Source organism: Corvus moneduloides, chromosome 5 (genome assembly GCF_009650955.1).
Source record: "Corvus moneduloides isolate bCorMon1 chromosome 5, bCorMon1.pri, whole genome shotgun sequence".
Lineage (NCBI taxonomy): Eukaryota > Metazoa > Chordata > Aves > Passeriformes > Corvidae > Corvus > Corvus moneduloides.
In genome coordinates, this window is record NC_045480.1 from 1,014,137 (window position 1) to 1,027,892 (window position 13,756).

At 54.3% G+C, this 13,756-nt stretch overlaps 1 protein-coding gene across 9 annotated transcripts in view; it reads left to right on the forward strand.

Annotated features, from left to right (window-relative positions):
- Positions 1–13,756, forward strand: part of EXOC6B (exocyst complex component 6B) — a 272,126-nt gene that overhangs the window by 138,857 nt on the left and 119,513 nt on the right. The window lies entirely within an intron of this gene.

Below are 13,756 nucleotides of genomic sequence, written 5' to 3' on the forward strand. Positions count from 1 at the left end.
ATGAGCAGGAACAGGAGGTTTATTTACGAGTTTATCCTGTTTTTATTTCTCCCTGCTCCCCGAGCGTTCCCCCCTGTTCTGCCATGGGAGAACACAATAATAAATATGGAAATGTCATTTTTCCAACCCAAACATTTCACAGCAGAGCTGTGGGAGCGAGCTGAGGCTCCTGGCTGGGATGGGAGCTTGTCCCCTCCATCCCACGGGATCCAGGGAGGGGGAAAGCAAAGGGCTTTGACCTCAAATCATCTCATGGAAACTTCCCCATTTTGGGATCTTTTCGGCTCTCTGGGAGCTTGAACCTCACAGCACTGTGGAAAACAGGTGGGGTTTGGTGCACGTTGTGTTCTCTTCCCTACATTTTCCTTCCTCCTCCCTCTGGACCTGCTCCTCATCCTCCTCAAGGACTCATCCTGCATTTTCCCTAATCGGAGGTTATTTTTTCCCCCCACTAAAGGATGGGAGCCCTGACAAGAGCTGATAACTCTGGGGGTTGGATCCTTCGTTGCCGGGCTCGTGACCGATTCCCAGCGCTCCCTTCCTTCCTTCCCGGGGCCTGCACACGGAGCTTTCCCCACCAGCGGCGTCCTCCAGGGCTTTTCCGCATGGGAGACCCTGTGGGGCTTGTCCTGAATGTGTTTGTTTCCCTGGCAGCTCATCCCTGATGAAGTTTTAATGGGTTTTAAATATATCATGAAACAGGCACGGGGTTGGCATCCGGCTCCGCTCGTTTTTACACCGGGAAGTGTCGGGCTGGGATTTTCCTCGGGGAGAGGTGGGGGAGAAAGGCACATCCCGGTGTGGGGGCACCTGGGACGGGAGGAGACGGCCAAAACCCCAACCTGAAAACGTTCAGTGCTGCTGCTGGGGATAACGAGGAAATCTCTGTCGACATCACCACTTTGTAACTTCTCCCAAGTCTGGCTCCGGCAGGGGAGGGAGAGGCCAGAGTGGGAACGGCTCCACGGCGTTTTCCAGATGAAAAACACAGGCTACTTGTTCAGCCCGTGGAGTTTAGGTCAGCTGGAGTTATGGGAAACAGATGATGGCCGGTGCTCGGGCCGGGCTCTGACAGATCCCCCATTGTTGAGCGCTGGGATCCTCCGGAGCGGTGCCGGGCGCGGGGCTCGGCCGGGCCCGGCCTCCACCCGGAGCTGGCAGGAGGGGCTGGAGCTCCGGATCCAAGGGTTGGGCTCCCCGGGAGGGATTGCACTGAGGGAAGGCTCGGTGCAAAACACGGGAGGTTTCTGCTCCAGGGATTGAAATCCGGGCTCCCGGGAATGCCTGGGAGGATGTTCCCTGTGAACGCCTTGGGTCCCGTGCGGTGGAGGTGTCTCTGAGGGATGCTGGAGTCATGGAGTGGTTTGGGTGGGAAGGACCTTAAATTCCATCCCATCCCATCCCATCCCATCCCATCCCACCCCATTCCATGGGCAGGGACACCTCCCACCATCCCAGCTGGATCCAAGCCCCAGTGTCCAGCCTGGCCTTGGACATTCCCAGGGATCCAGGGGCAGCCCCAGCTGCTCTGGCAATTCCAGCCCAGCCCCTGCCCACCCTCCCAGCCAGCAATTCCTTCCCAACATCCCAGCCCAAGCTCCCCTTTCCCACTGGGAAGCCATTCCCTGGCTCCTGTCCCTCCATGCCTTGGTCCCAGTCCCTCTGCAGCTCTCTTGGAGCCCCTTTAGGCCCTGCAAGCTGCTGTAACCCTTTTTAGGATCATCGTTCTGGAATCAGCACCCGTTTCCTTGGGAATCTCTTTTGCCCTCTGGAATGCAGGGGCCTAATCCTGGGCAACTCCAAGTGGGATAAGTCAGGGGCTGAGCTTTTCTTTCATTGCAGCAGCTGAAGGATTCCACCTTTCCCCGGCAGCCCAGGAGCTCCTTGCCCTTTCCTCAAGCTGATTTATGACCCAGCCCATTCCCACGGGGAGATCTGGGATTAGGGAGGGCTGATCAGTGTGGGACAGGCGGGTCTCGGGATGCTCAGGTTGCTGGGGAGTTTGCAGCAGGAGTGAGGGTGACGTGCAGAAGCCTCTTCGCGGCAGGAGGAGGTGTCTGGGTCTGTCCTTGGAGCAGAGGCAGGAACTCCTCCACTCGGGAAGGGCCGGCTCTGTGCCCGGTCCTGCTCATTGCTGTAAACTCTGGGAACATCCAGTGTTGCTTGGTGGATTTTGTCAGCTGGAAACCAAACCAAAGCCGTGGAAAATCGGGAGGAACGGCTGATGTTTGACTGGTCCGCGGTGTCACCGCCCTGCCGGGGACCCTCTGCTGCCTGCTGCCCCTCATGGATGAACTGAGGGCTCTGAATCTCGGGAGAAGCTTTGTTCCTGTGCTTTTCCAGCCCTCTGGAGCAGCAGTGGCTGGGAAAGCCGGAGCTGTCACCCCAGAGACGTTCAATGTCCCTCTCGCCGGCCCAGCCCCACGCCCGGCACTTCCCTGCCCTTCTTCCCTCCAGCTGCTCCAAAGGGAAGGTTGGAACATCCCAAAAAGCCCCCAGGGAAACCTTGCGGAGGATTGGAGCCGTTCTCTTCCTGCTGGATGAACAAATCTCCTTGGAATCTGGAGAATTGGGGTGGTAGATCCAAACTCGATGTTCTGAAGGCTGGCCACGCGTTCGCTGTTCATCCAGGCAAAGCCCTCTGTAGGTGGGATGATGGGATGGGAGATCCATCTTGGATTGGGGCAGCACTCCTGGCTTGGTCTGGTTTGAGGAAAAGCTCTTCTGGCTGAGCAGAACAACAAAAGAAACGATCCAGCCTGAAACCCTACCCTGCCCTGCCCTCAGTAAATGAACTGAGCAGCACCAAGAACGTGGAATTCCCTCCTGATATTCCAGGGAAAGGAAAACATCTCTGGTTCACACTGAAACCTGTGAAATGGGATTGAGGTGGAATTCGCATCTTGGATTGCTCGAAGATTTGCTGTGGCCACTTGTCTGTCACCTTAGAGCTTCCCTCAGCCTGAAAATCCCTGAAATTCCCTGGATTTGGAGGTTTATGCCTCCATAGAGACACTTCTCTTGCAGCTGGGATGCAGGAGCTTGGCCTGGATGGGGACAGACCTGGTCAGAAAGCAGGGAATGGTGTCAGTCTGTGCTCCCAGGGAACAGGGACAGGATGAGGGGAAACAGCCTCAGGCTGTGCCGGGGGAGGCTCAGGGTGGATATTGGGAAGAATTCCTTCATGGTAAGGGTGCTCGAGCATTTGAACTGCCCAGGGCAGGGGTGGAGGGATTTAAAATCCCTGTGGATGTGGCACCTGGGGACATGGAGCAGTGGTGGCCTGAGCAGGGCCTCCTCTGGGCTCTCTCCAGCAGCTCCACGTCCTTCTGCTCTTGGCCCCAGGGCTGGGGCAGCTCTGCAGGTGGGCTCTCACCTGAGGGGGCCCAGGGACACAATTCCCACCTCGTCCAACCTTGGCTTCTGCTCCAGATGGAGCCAGGTGAGCTCATCTCCAACCTTTGCATCCCTGGGATCGGAGCCCTTTGCATCCCTGGGATCGGAGCCCTTTGCATCCCTGGGATGCTCTGTTGGGATGGAAACTCCTCCTTTGCTGTCCCGACCCCGGGTCAGAGGTTGTGCAAAGCAGAGGTCAATTAACGCTTAATTAGACGGAGCTGGGAAGGCTCCGGCAGGACCCGGCTGCTCCAAGAGCCCTTTGGGAAGGTATTCCGTGGATTAACGCTGGATTCCCAAAGCCAGGCTCCTTCATCAGGCTGTTGTCCCTCTTGCAGCGCTGCTCCCCGATCTGTTCCCGGCAGATTTGCCGGGAGCTGTGGGGGCAGCAGCCGGGACGGGACAGGACGGGACAGGAAGGGCCTTCCCGGGTCACTCCAGGGCCACCAACACCAGCACGGGTGGCCATGGCCGAGGAGCTGAGCCCTGGCACCCCTCCTCAGCGTGTGGGGGACCTGTCCCAGCTGTGGGGCGATCCCAAAGCTCCGGGATACCCCAAACCCCTGTTGTTTCCCTCATCCCTGCCCCGCTCTCCCAATTTTTCCCCCCGTTCCATGGATGTGCTGCCGGGCTCGAACATTAGAGGGCATCTCCTCCTCACGCTTTATTTGTTATTTTTCTTTTATTTGTTTTTTTTTGTTTGGTGTGTTTTGTTTTACTGCAGTGGGGCCTGTCCTTAAAAAGCCAGGAGAGCCTTTTCCCTGCTGTGCAGAGCAGCCAGATGGGAAGTGCAATATCCCTCTGCCCCTCATTACCGGGCCCTCGGAACGGCTCCCCCCGTCCCACATGTGACCATATTAAAGTGGCCTTTGCAGCGTTTCCCTCCATATAAAACTGTCTTCACTCCTGTGGCCCAGCAGTTAAAAGGGAACTCCAGCTGCAGGCAGGAGGCTGAAATTAAAGGCTTTGCCCTGGTCTAAATGGAAAATGGATATTGCTTTCCATATCCAGAGCTGGGAACAATGGGGCTGTGGCTCTGGGCCGGGGTAATGGCCTGGTTTGCTGGGAGGAAGGAGCAGAGAGGAGGGGTTGGGTGTCTGCCTCGGAGGAAGGGGGAAAAGGGGGAATCTCACCTATTTTTCCTCATGGTTAACTCTTCCGTGGCTGGTGGGGAGCGGGAGAGGCTGTGCCAGGAGGCTGGGACGAGCAATGGCTTCTGCACCAGAGCCGAGGCAAAGCCTCCAGCACCTTTCCCCGGAGAGAATCGGGTTTGAAACAATTCCCCCTGGAGAGAATTGGGTTTGAAACAGTTCCCCTGGAGAGAATTGGGTTTGAAACAATTCCCCCTGGAGAGAATTGGGTTTGAAACAGTTCCCCCTGGAGAGAACTGGGTTTAAAACAGTTCCCTGATGTTTTGATTGCCATGTGTTCCTTGTCCGCTGTTCCTTGTTGTCCGTGTGTTCCCTCTTGTCCCGAGCGGGCCTGGCCGGGAGCTCGGACTCAGTGGAGCTGGGGAGGTCATTGAATTTGTTGGACCCAGATTTCAACCCTTTTTTTTTTCCCCTTGCTTTTGCTTTGTAAATTTTTGTTGCTTTCAAAGTTTGCTTTAAATTAATTTGCCAAGCCAAGGAGGGGAGAGAGGGAAGGGAGAGCTGGATCTTCCGTGGACCTTTCCAGGTGGGGTTTCTGAGGACCTGCCTGGTTCTCGGTTAGGGGTCATTTCATGGAATCATGGAATGATTCGGCTCTCAAGGGACCTTAGATCCCATCCCATTCCCACCCCATCCGTGGGCAGGGACACCTCCCACCATCCCAGGCTGCTTCAAGCCCCAGTGTCCAGCCTGGCCTTGGGCACTTCCCGGGATGGGGACTCCACCACCTCTCCTGACCTCTGCAGATTCCTTTCCTTTGGCATCAGCTTTGCCTGTGCTTCTTGGCCTCCTTCCTCTTCACCAGGTCTCAATTAATTTATTTTTAAGTGCTTGACTCCGAGCCCATTAAATCAGGAGGGGAACCATGCCCTGGTGCTGGATACAAGCCCTGAAGCACCTGAAAGGTGAAATTCCCTGTGAAATTCGGGATTCAATCCCTGCAGAAGGAATGGATGGCTGTTCCTTTATCCGGGACACAGGTCGGGGTCAGGGCTGGGTGGAGAGAGCCCAAACCCTTCCCGCTGGGAGGAGAGGCCTCTTCCAGCCACTCTCTCTTCCCCCCACGCAACTCCTGCTCCACTTCATCTCCTTGTTTTCGGTATCGAGGGGGTGTTTACAGTCAACAAACAGGAGCCTCCTGTTTGATCCCAGCTCGGCAAAGCTTTCCCCGCCGAGCACCTGCGAACATCCATGCGCTCCGTGAGATTTGTTGGGAATATTTACGTTTTCCAAGCGGAGCATCTGCTCGCGAGTCGGACTCTTTGTGCCTCATTAGTGGCTACCGGGGCTCTCTTATCTGCACAGATCTCCGGGGCATGTCGGGATTATTTTCTGAGCTGCTTTTCTTGGCAGCTCCTTCCTCACTGGTGGGAAGCTCCTGGTGTTTGTTGAAGTGCTGGACAATCATCTCTCCCTAAAAAACCTGCCTGTTTCAGCTGATTTTGGGGTAAAAAAAAAAAAAAAAAGGTGATTTTTAAGGTTTTAAAGCTTCTGTGCTGCTTTTGGTAAGATCTGTCCCATCCAAGCTGCTGCTCTGAGCTGTTGAGCAATCGGGGTTGGGTTGGGGGTATTTCCATGAAATTCCAGGATTGTGAGAGGGGAGTAGAGGTGGGATCCAGTGGAATGGAGTGGATTTGGGGTGGATACGATGCCAAGAGTTGTTTGGCACTCGCAGGCAAATTCAAATGAAGCCGTGAGCTGGGGCTGTCTCAGGCAGTGAGGGTGGCACAGCCCAGGGCTCTGCTCACGGCAGGGAAGGAAATCCTGATTTTTGTTGGAACGAGACTGGAATCACCTAAACTGTGAAATCGGATTCTGACCTCAAATCTGGCCTTTCCTTCTCCTAGAACATGGGAGAGGATTGGTGATCAGGGCACCTGGAGCCCAGGCTGGGAGATGAGTGGTGTGGGGGGTACTCAGAGGCTCTGGGAGCTCTGTGCAGCCTGGTTGTAGAGGGTGTTCTCCCAGGATGGGGCCACCTGGGTGGGAAGGGACCTCAGGAGGGCTCCAGTCCAACCTCCTGCTTGGAGCTGGGAGGGCAGACCGAGTTTCTCAGGGCTTTGTCCGCTCTGGCCTGGAAAGGTTGCAAGGATGGAGATTTGGGTCCACCTTTGGGAATTCTTTGTGCTGTTTCATGGAATCACGGGATATTCTGAGCTGGAAGGAACCCACAGGGGTCATGGAGTCCAACTCTGAAGGGAATCATGCAGGGATCAAACCCTGCTCTGACCACCTGAGCCGATCTCAGGGATATTGATTCTTCTCCTTGTGGGAAACCTTCCCGTCTGCCCAAAATTCCCATCTTTATGCACAGAGGAGCTCCCAAAGCAGTGGTCCCAGTTGGTGTCATTGTGAGGCGTTCAGGGTTTCTCCTGTTCCACGAGGGATGTTTGGAATTTGGCCTTTTGGATTCCACCACGTTGGGCTGCTCCCCCATCCTGCCCAGACCTCTCCAGCTGCTGGCCCTGCCTTGACTCTGTTGAGTTTTCACCCAGTTTGGGCGAAAACTCCCCCAAAGTGGAGAGGCCTTGTCCAGTCCTCCTGCAGGTCTTTGGTGAAGACGTGGAGGGAGCAGGTCCCAGAATTCCTGTTCCCCAATCCCGCTTGTCGTGGGCCTCATGGAAAGCTTTACTGGTTGTCCCAGGCCAGGCTGGACACTGGGGCTGGGAGCAGCCTGGGACAGTGGCAGATGTCCCTGCCATGGCAGGGCTGGCACTGGATGAGCTTTGAGGTCCCTCCCAACCCAAACCACTCCGTAATTCCATGATTTTAGTGCTGTTACGTGAATAAATCCAGGTGGGTGCTGGGTTTAGGATTCTCCAAACACGGAATTAGAGCTGGATTTGTCCCTGATTATTTAAACCAGAGCTGCAGTGACGGGACTTTGCTGCTCTGTGAGTCAGGGGGTACAGAAACCTTCTCCAGAGGATGTAAAATTGGGATGTTCTGGTGAATTTGGGCTGTTTCCATGGTTTCTGTGGATTTATTTTCCTGGTGTAAATAGATCCACAGTAAACTGGCACGACCTGGGTTTTCCAAGGAGGAATCTTCCCAGCAGATCTCGTAGCACACCCCCTTCCTTGCTGTCACTGGGATGGAATTTTAACGGAAGAGCTCAGGAGATTCACTGATTTTTAGGGAATGATTAATGGTGTTCCAGATGGGGAAGGGTTTGGGATGGCTCAGGCACTGATACCGCACGGGAATGTTGGGTTATGGATATCCTGCGTTATCCAGGTGGGAAGTACGTGAAATGCACAAGGTGAGGAGAAGTTGTGCTCCAAACCATTGTCATCCAAACTCTGCAAGTCCCCTTTCCCTGGGCATTTTAATGGTTCCTGGAGAATAAAACCGGGAGCACATTTTTCCCGCTGTAATCCCAGCTCGGTTGGCTCTCAGCTCTGCGCTGCTCCCGAATCCCGAAACATTTTTGGGTTTGTTCAGCTGCTGTTTTTGCTTTCTTGTGATTATCCTCTGTTTTCCCTTCTGTGGTGTTCATCCCCGCTCGTAATTATCCCCCTCTCCCTGCCAACTCTGTGAACTCCGGGGCTAATTTGAGCAGGGAAGTTCTGCCCGGTAATTTTACAAATATGAGGCGTTATTGAGGGTTTTTCCTGGACCGGTGATTACAAGGAATGGGTACTTTGGGAGCGCAGCTTTGGATTCCTCTGCTCCCTCAGAGGGGTTGAGAGCTGGGTGAAACTGGAATTGAAACCGAGGGGATGAATGGAAAAGGAGCTGCTTCTCTGCCCAGCACCAGTGCTGGATTCCATGGAATCACTGAGGTTGGAAAAGCCCTCTAGGATCGGGTCCAGCTGTTCCAAGGCCACCACTGACCGTGTCCCCAAATGCCACATCCACAGGGCTGTTCAGTCCCTCCAGGGATGGGGACTCCAAACCTCCCTGGGCAGTTCCAATGCTTGACCACCCTTTCCATGAGGAATTTTCCCTGATATCCAACCTAAACCTTCCCAAGAGGCCGCTTCCTCTCGTTCTCTCACTCGGACTGTGAGAGAAGAGCAGCCCTAAAACACAAATCCTATCTGGAGTTTCAGCTGAGTAGCCTGGAAAACTCAGGGTCTTGAGGTTGGCTCTGGAAGCTTTTTTGGTGTGGTTGATGTGTTCGTTTGGTTTTCTGCTTTTTTGGGTTTTTTACCCAGAGGAAAACAGGATTCAGACATGGGATTCAGAGGAGTAATGGATTATCTGGAGACCTGAGCAGCTGAATAGTCCTAAATGGATCAAATGTGGGAAACTGGGTGGTCTGAGCTCAAACTGCCACGAAGAGGAAGAAATATTTTCCATTTTGAGGGGAATGTCATGTGGGAGCAATGAGAATATCTGTGGAGATGAGGGAGAAATGCACTTAAGAGAAAGGGATGGAACTGGGAGGATGAAAAATGGGAGCAGGGTCAAGAGAGGGGCTTTGGGGAGGACAAGTTTGGAGTTGGAGTCACCTCTCGTGAGAGAGTCCCTGATTCCTGGGGCAGCCAAAAACGGCTCAGGAAGGAAAACCCAGGGAGCAGTGCTGTGGGAGGGGATGGTTTTGGTCACACTGGCAGCTCCCTGGGCCATAAATTTTCAGGAAACTGCTAAAATGTGAATAGGATTCTCTGATTTTCTTTTTTTTTTGGGAATGGTTTCAGAGGTCTTTGCTGTTCCTTCCCTTCTGCTGCAGCTCGAGCCGTTTGTTGGGTTGGAATGAGGAGGTGGCATCCAAAACCTTCCAAGGCTGAGGAGAATCCAGCCAAGGGTGGGAGTCATGTTATGGTGAGGCCTTCCTGTGGCATCTCCAGCCCAGCTCAGATCCCTTCAGCTTCTCCTGCCTGTGGAAAACAGAGTTTTCCTCTGGAAGTCATTCCAGAATAATTTTAACTTCCAGAGATTGTGCTGAAGTTGGTCCAGGCGCTTCACCTTCCTCAAAGCCGTCGGTAAAACAGGGATGGAAACCTGGCCTGGGGTTTGTCCTCGTGGTGAAGGAGCTGAGTGATGGAGTTGGGAATTGTGGTTCCCGTGCTTCCCTCTTCCCTGAGCCCCAGGACCTGGGGAGCTCCCGCATCCTGTGGCGCTCCTGAGGAGCTGGTGGGAAAAACTCACCATAGGAATGGTGGGGAGCTGCTGGAGCAAATCCAGAGGAGGCCCCAGAGCTGCTCCAGGGCTGGATCAGGCTGGGAGAGCTGGGAATGTTGCCCTGGAGAAGGGAAGGAGGCAGGGAGAGCTGCGAGCCCCTTGCAGGGCCTAAAGGGGCTCCAGGAGAGCTGCAGAGGGACTGGGGCCAAGGCCTGGAGGGCCAGGAGGCAGGGAATGGCTTCCCAGTGGGAAAGGGGAGCTTGGGCTGGGATGTTGGGAAGGAATTGCTGGCTGGGAGGGTGGGGAGGGGCTGGGCTGGAATTGCCAGAGCAGCTGGGGCTGCCCCTGGATCCCTGGGAATGTCCAAGGCCAGGCTGGACACTGGGGCTTGGATCCACCTGGGATAGTGGGAGGTGTCCCTGCCCATGGAATGGGGTGGAATGAGGTGATCTTTCAGGTCCTTTCCCAACCAAACCAGTCTGGAATTCTGTGGAACTGGGGAGGACACGGCCATGGTGGGACACTGGAAGTGCTGGAAGCACAGCCAGGTGTGGGATGGCTTCTTGTCCTTTCTTTCCTGAAGGAAGGTGGGGTGGGGTGGGGTGAGCAGGAGGATGAGGGAGTGATCCCAGCTCTGCTTGGACTTGGTGCGGTCTCAGCAGAAACCTTCAAAATCTGCTCTTAAGATTGGTTTGAGGCCTCCTGACGAGCTGCTCCTGGAGATTCCAATAAGTCCTCGAGGCCACCACGAAGTATTGGGGAAATCACAGCTCCTGCAAGTTCAGTGATGAATTAATTAATGGCTCATTAATTTCCAGGTGAGGTTGTGTAAAACCAGACGAGCTCTCTGGTGTGAGTGTCCAACCTTGGCGCTGGTGGTGGCGGCGGCTCCACCTCGCTGCGCTCCTGCCTTTGATGGTGCCACACGTTCATTTATTAAAGAAATGGTTAAAAAAACCCTTCAGTTTTAAATTGGCCCCAGAAATTCAATTATTTAATTAATTTCCTCCAGCTTAAGGAGTGGCTTCACTCCAAGGTGCCGGTGATGGCACCAGGGATGGGTTGATGAGGATGGAGATGATCGGGGGGGGGTTGTGCTTCTCATGGGGGTTTGGAGAGCCAAGGCCCAGCAGAATTTAATAAATCCCTTTAGTTTGGTCCCCTCAGTGGTGGGGTGGGAGCAGGACAATCCCTTTTCCCTTGGTTTTCCTGTGGTGGAGAGGAGATGGACAACACCAGGATCCTGAGGATCCCCAGCTTCAGTCCTTGGAGAGGGGCTCAGAGGGAGATCACAGCTCCCTGCTCGGAATTTATCATTTCATCACTTCATGTATCACTGTCACCTGCTTTTATCTCTTGGCTTGATCAAAGCTGCAGTAATCCTCCTCATTCTGGGTGTCACCTGTAGATCCCTGATTTCTGCCTCGGGGTCCTTCCCTTCCCTGAGGGAAACAGCTTTTGGGAGCGCTGGGAAGAGCTGAGAGAGAAAAACGTTGGTTCACAGATTCTGCTTCTAAAATTTCTCATAAAATGTCAAGTTCCTCGTAGGTTCAGGATGATCCTGAACCTGATTATGGGGAAAAGCTGGGATTTATGATCTGGATTTGCCAGGGGGGCTGGATGTGCCTGGCACGGATCGGGAGCTGCTCCTCCTGAGCCCCGCTGATCTCAGCCAGGATGAAAAGCACAACTCGAGGACAAAATCCACACTCTAAATCTCCACATTCCTTCACAGTGCACATGCAGGCAGCAGGGAGGTTTTGGGGATGGATTTTAGCCCCTGAAAAGGTTTTGGGGATGGATTTTAGCCCCTGAGAAGGTTTTGAGGATGGATTTTAGCCCTGAGAACATCTTAGGGATGGATTTTAACCCCTGAGAAGGTTTTGGGGATGGATTTTTGCCCTGAGAAGATTTTGGGGATGGATTTTAGCCCCTGAAAAGGTTTTGGGATGGATTTTAGCCCCTGAGAAGGTTTTGGGGATGGATTTTAGCCCCTGAGAAAGTTTTGGGGATGGATTTTAGGCCATAAGAACGTTTTGGGGATGGATTTTAGCCCCTGGGAATGTTTGGGGGATGGATTTTAGGCCCTGGGAAGGTTTTGGGGATAAATCTTAGCCCCTGAGAAGGTTTGGGGATGGATTTAAGCCCCTGAGAAGGTTTTGGGGATGGATTTTAGCCCCTGAAAAGGTTTTGGGATGGATTTTAGCCCCTGGGAAGGTTTTGGGGATGAATCTTAGCCCCTGAGAACGTTTTGGGGATGGATTTTAGCCTCTGAGAACATTTTGGGGACGGATTTTAGGCCCTGTGGGAAGGGCAGATTTAGGTGGGAGAGCTCTGGGCGCATCCCCAGGATGCTGATTCCTGCTGGGGCCTGGAGCTGCACTTGGGGAGAACAAGGAGCAAGTCAGGCTATGGCTCCTCACAAGCCCTCGGTAGCTGAGGGCATCCTGAGGCAGCCTGGTTGTGTAATGCCACAACAGCTGGAGAATCATTAAATTACCATCAGGTTTTGCTTTTAATGAGTTCATTTTCTGGAGAGGAGCAGGTTGACAGCTGGTGCCTCGCTCAGGTGATATTTGTTGCTGCATGTTGTTTGTTTTGTGAATTCTAAATGAGATGGAGTTTTGGTGTTTTGTTGTTTTTTTTGGGTTTTTTTTTTTTCCCCCCTCTCTCCCTTGGCTCCCAACAGTTCAAAGCAAGACGTTGTCCCTTCCCTGCAAATGTTTGTGATCCAATTTCAGACAGAAACAGGGCGGGTGTGGAGGAGGGAGGAACGGGCAGGGATGAAACATCCAGGCTTTGATGGCCTGGGGGCCGGGGTGGGGGGGCAGATGTTGGAGCACTGCAGATCCTTGGATTTTGGGGGATCTCAGGGCTTGGGATGCTGAGGTAGAGCCTGGTTGGGTACAAAAACCACCCCAGAGGGGCTGTTCAGAGCCCAGCCCGGGGGTGATGCCCGTGGGAAGGAGCGTGGGGTTCAGCTGTTGGGGTGGAAATGCTGTGGGCACTGGGAGCCCCGGCCGAGCTGGAGCAGTGCGCTCTGGAGGTTGTTCCTCCCAGCCCTGCAGAGCGGTCCCTGCAGTGCTGCACCCCTCACAAACAGTTCTGCGGTTCACAGAACCCCACGATGGGTTGGTTGGAGGGACCTTAAAGCCCATCCAGTGCCCATGGGCAGGGACACCTTCAGCTATCCCAGGTTGCTCCAAGCCCCAATATCCAGCCTGGCCTTGGATTCCTCCCATTTGTGGATTTGATGTCCTTTGGCCCCCCTTTCTCTTTGCTGACACCATCATTGGTTGTTTCACTGCCCCATGGATAAATAAATCCGATATTTGTCCAAATTATGGTCCAGAAAGCAGCTGGACACATCCCTCTGGATCCCACACCTGCCCAGTGACACTGGGAACTGGGCATGGAACGTTCCTGGACCTCAGCAGTTGGGGTCGGACTCGGTGTTCTCAGAAAATCTCTTTATCCTCTGATACTTGAATGGAATTTTGGAGGAAAGTTCCACAGATGTGCTGGAGGAACACAGGGTTGGATATTAAATGTGCCAGCTCTGGGGTGGCAGCAGGGCCACCCTGTGTCCACAGTCCCCTGGGCTGGCACTGCTGGGGCACCTCCAGTGCTGGGGGCAGCTCTGGAGAGACCCTGAGGGGCTGGAGCTGTCCAGGGAAGGGAACGGGGCTGGGAAGGGGCTGGAGAATTCCTGAGGGAGCTGGAAAGGGGCTCAGGCTGGAGCAAAGGAGGCTCAGGGGGGACCTTGTGGCTCTGCACAAGTCCCTGCCAGGAGGGGGCAGCCGGGGGGGTCGGGCTGTGCTCCCAGGGAACAGGGACAGGAGGAGAGGGAACGGCCTCAGGCTGGGCCAGGGCAGGCTCAGGGTGGACAGCAGCAGGAATTTCCCCATGGAAAGGGTGCTCAGGCCTTGGAAGTGCCCAGGGCAGGGTGGATTCCCCATCCCTGGAGGGATTTAAAGCCCTGTGGATGTGTCCCTTGGGGACACGGGGCAGTGCTGGCCTGGGCAGTGCTGGGGATGGTTGGACTCTGTGATCTCAGAGGGCTTTTCTGACCTCAGCAATTCCATGATTTATATTCCGAGTGACCTCTTCGTGCCCGTCCTACTGACTGGAACCACCCT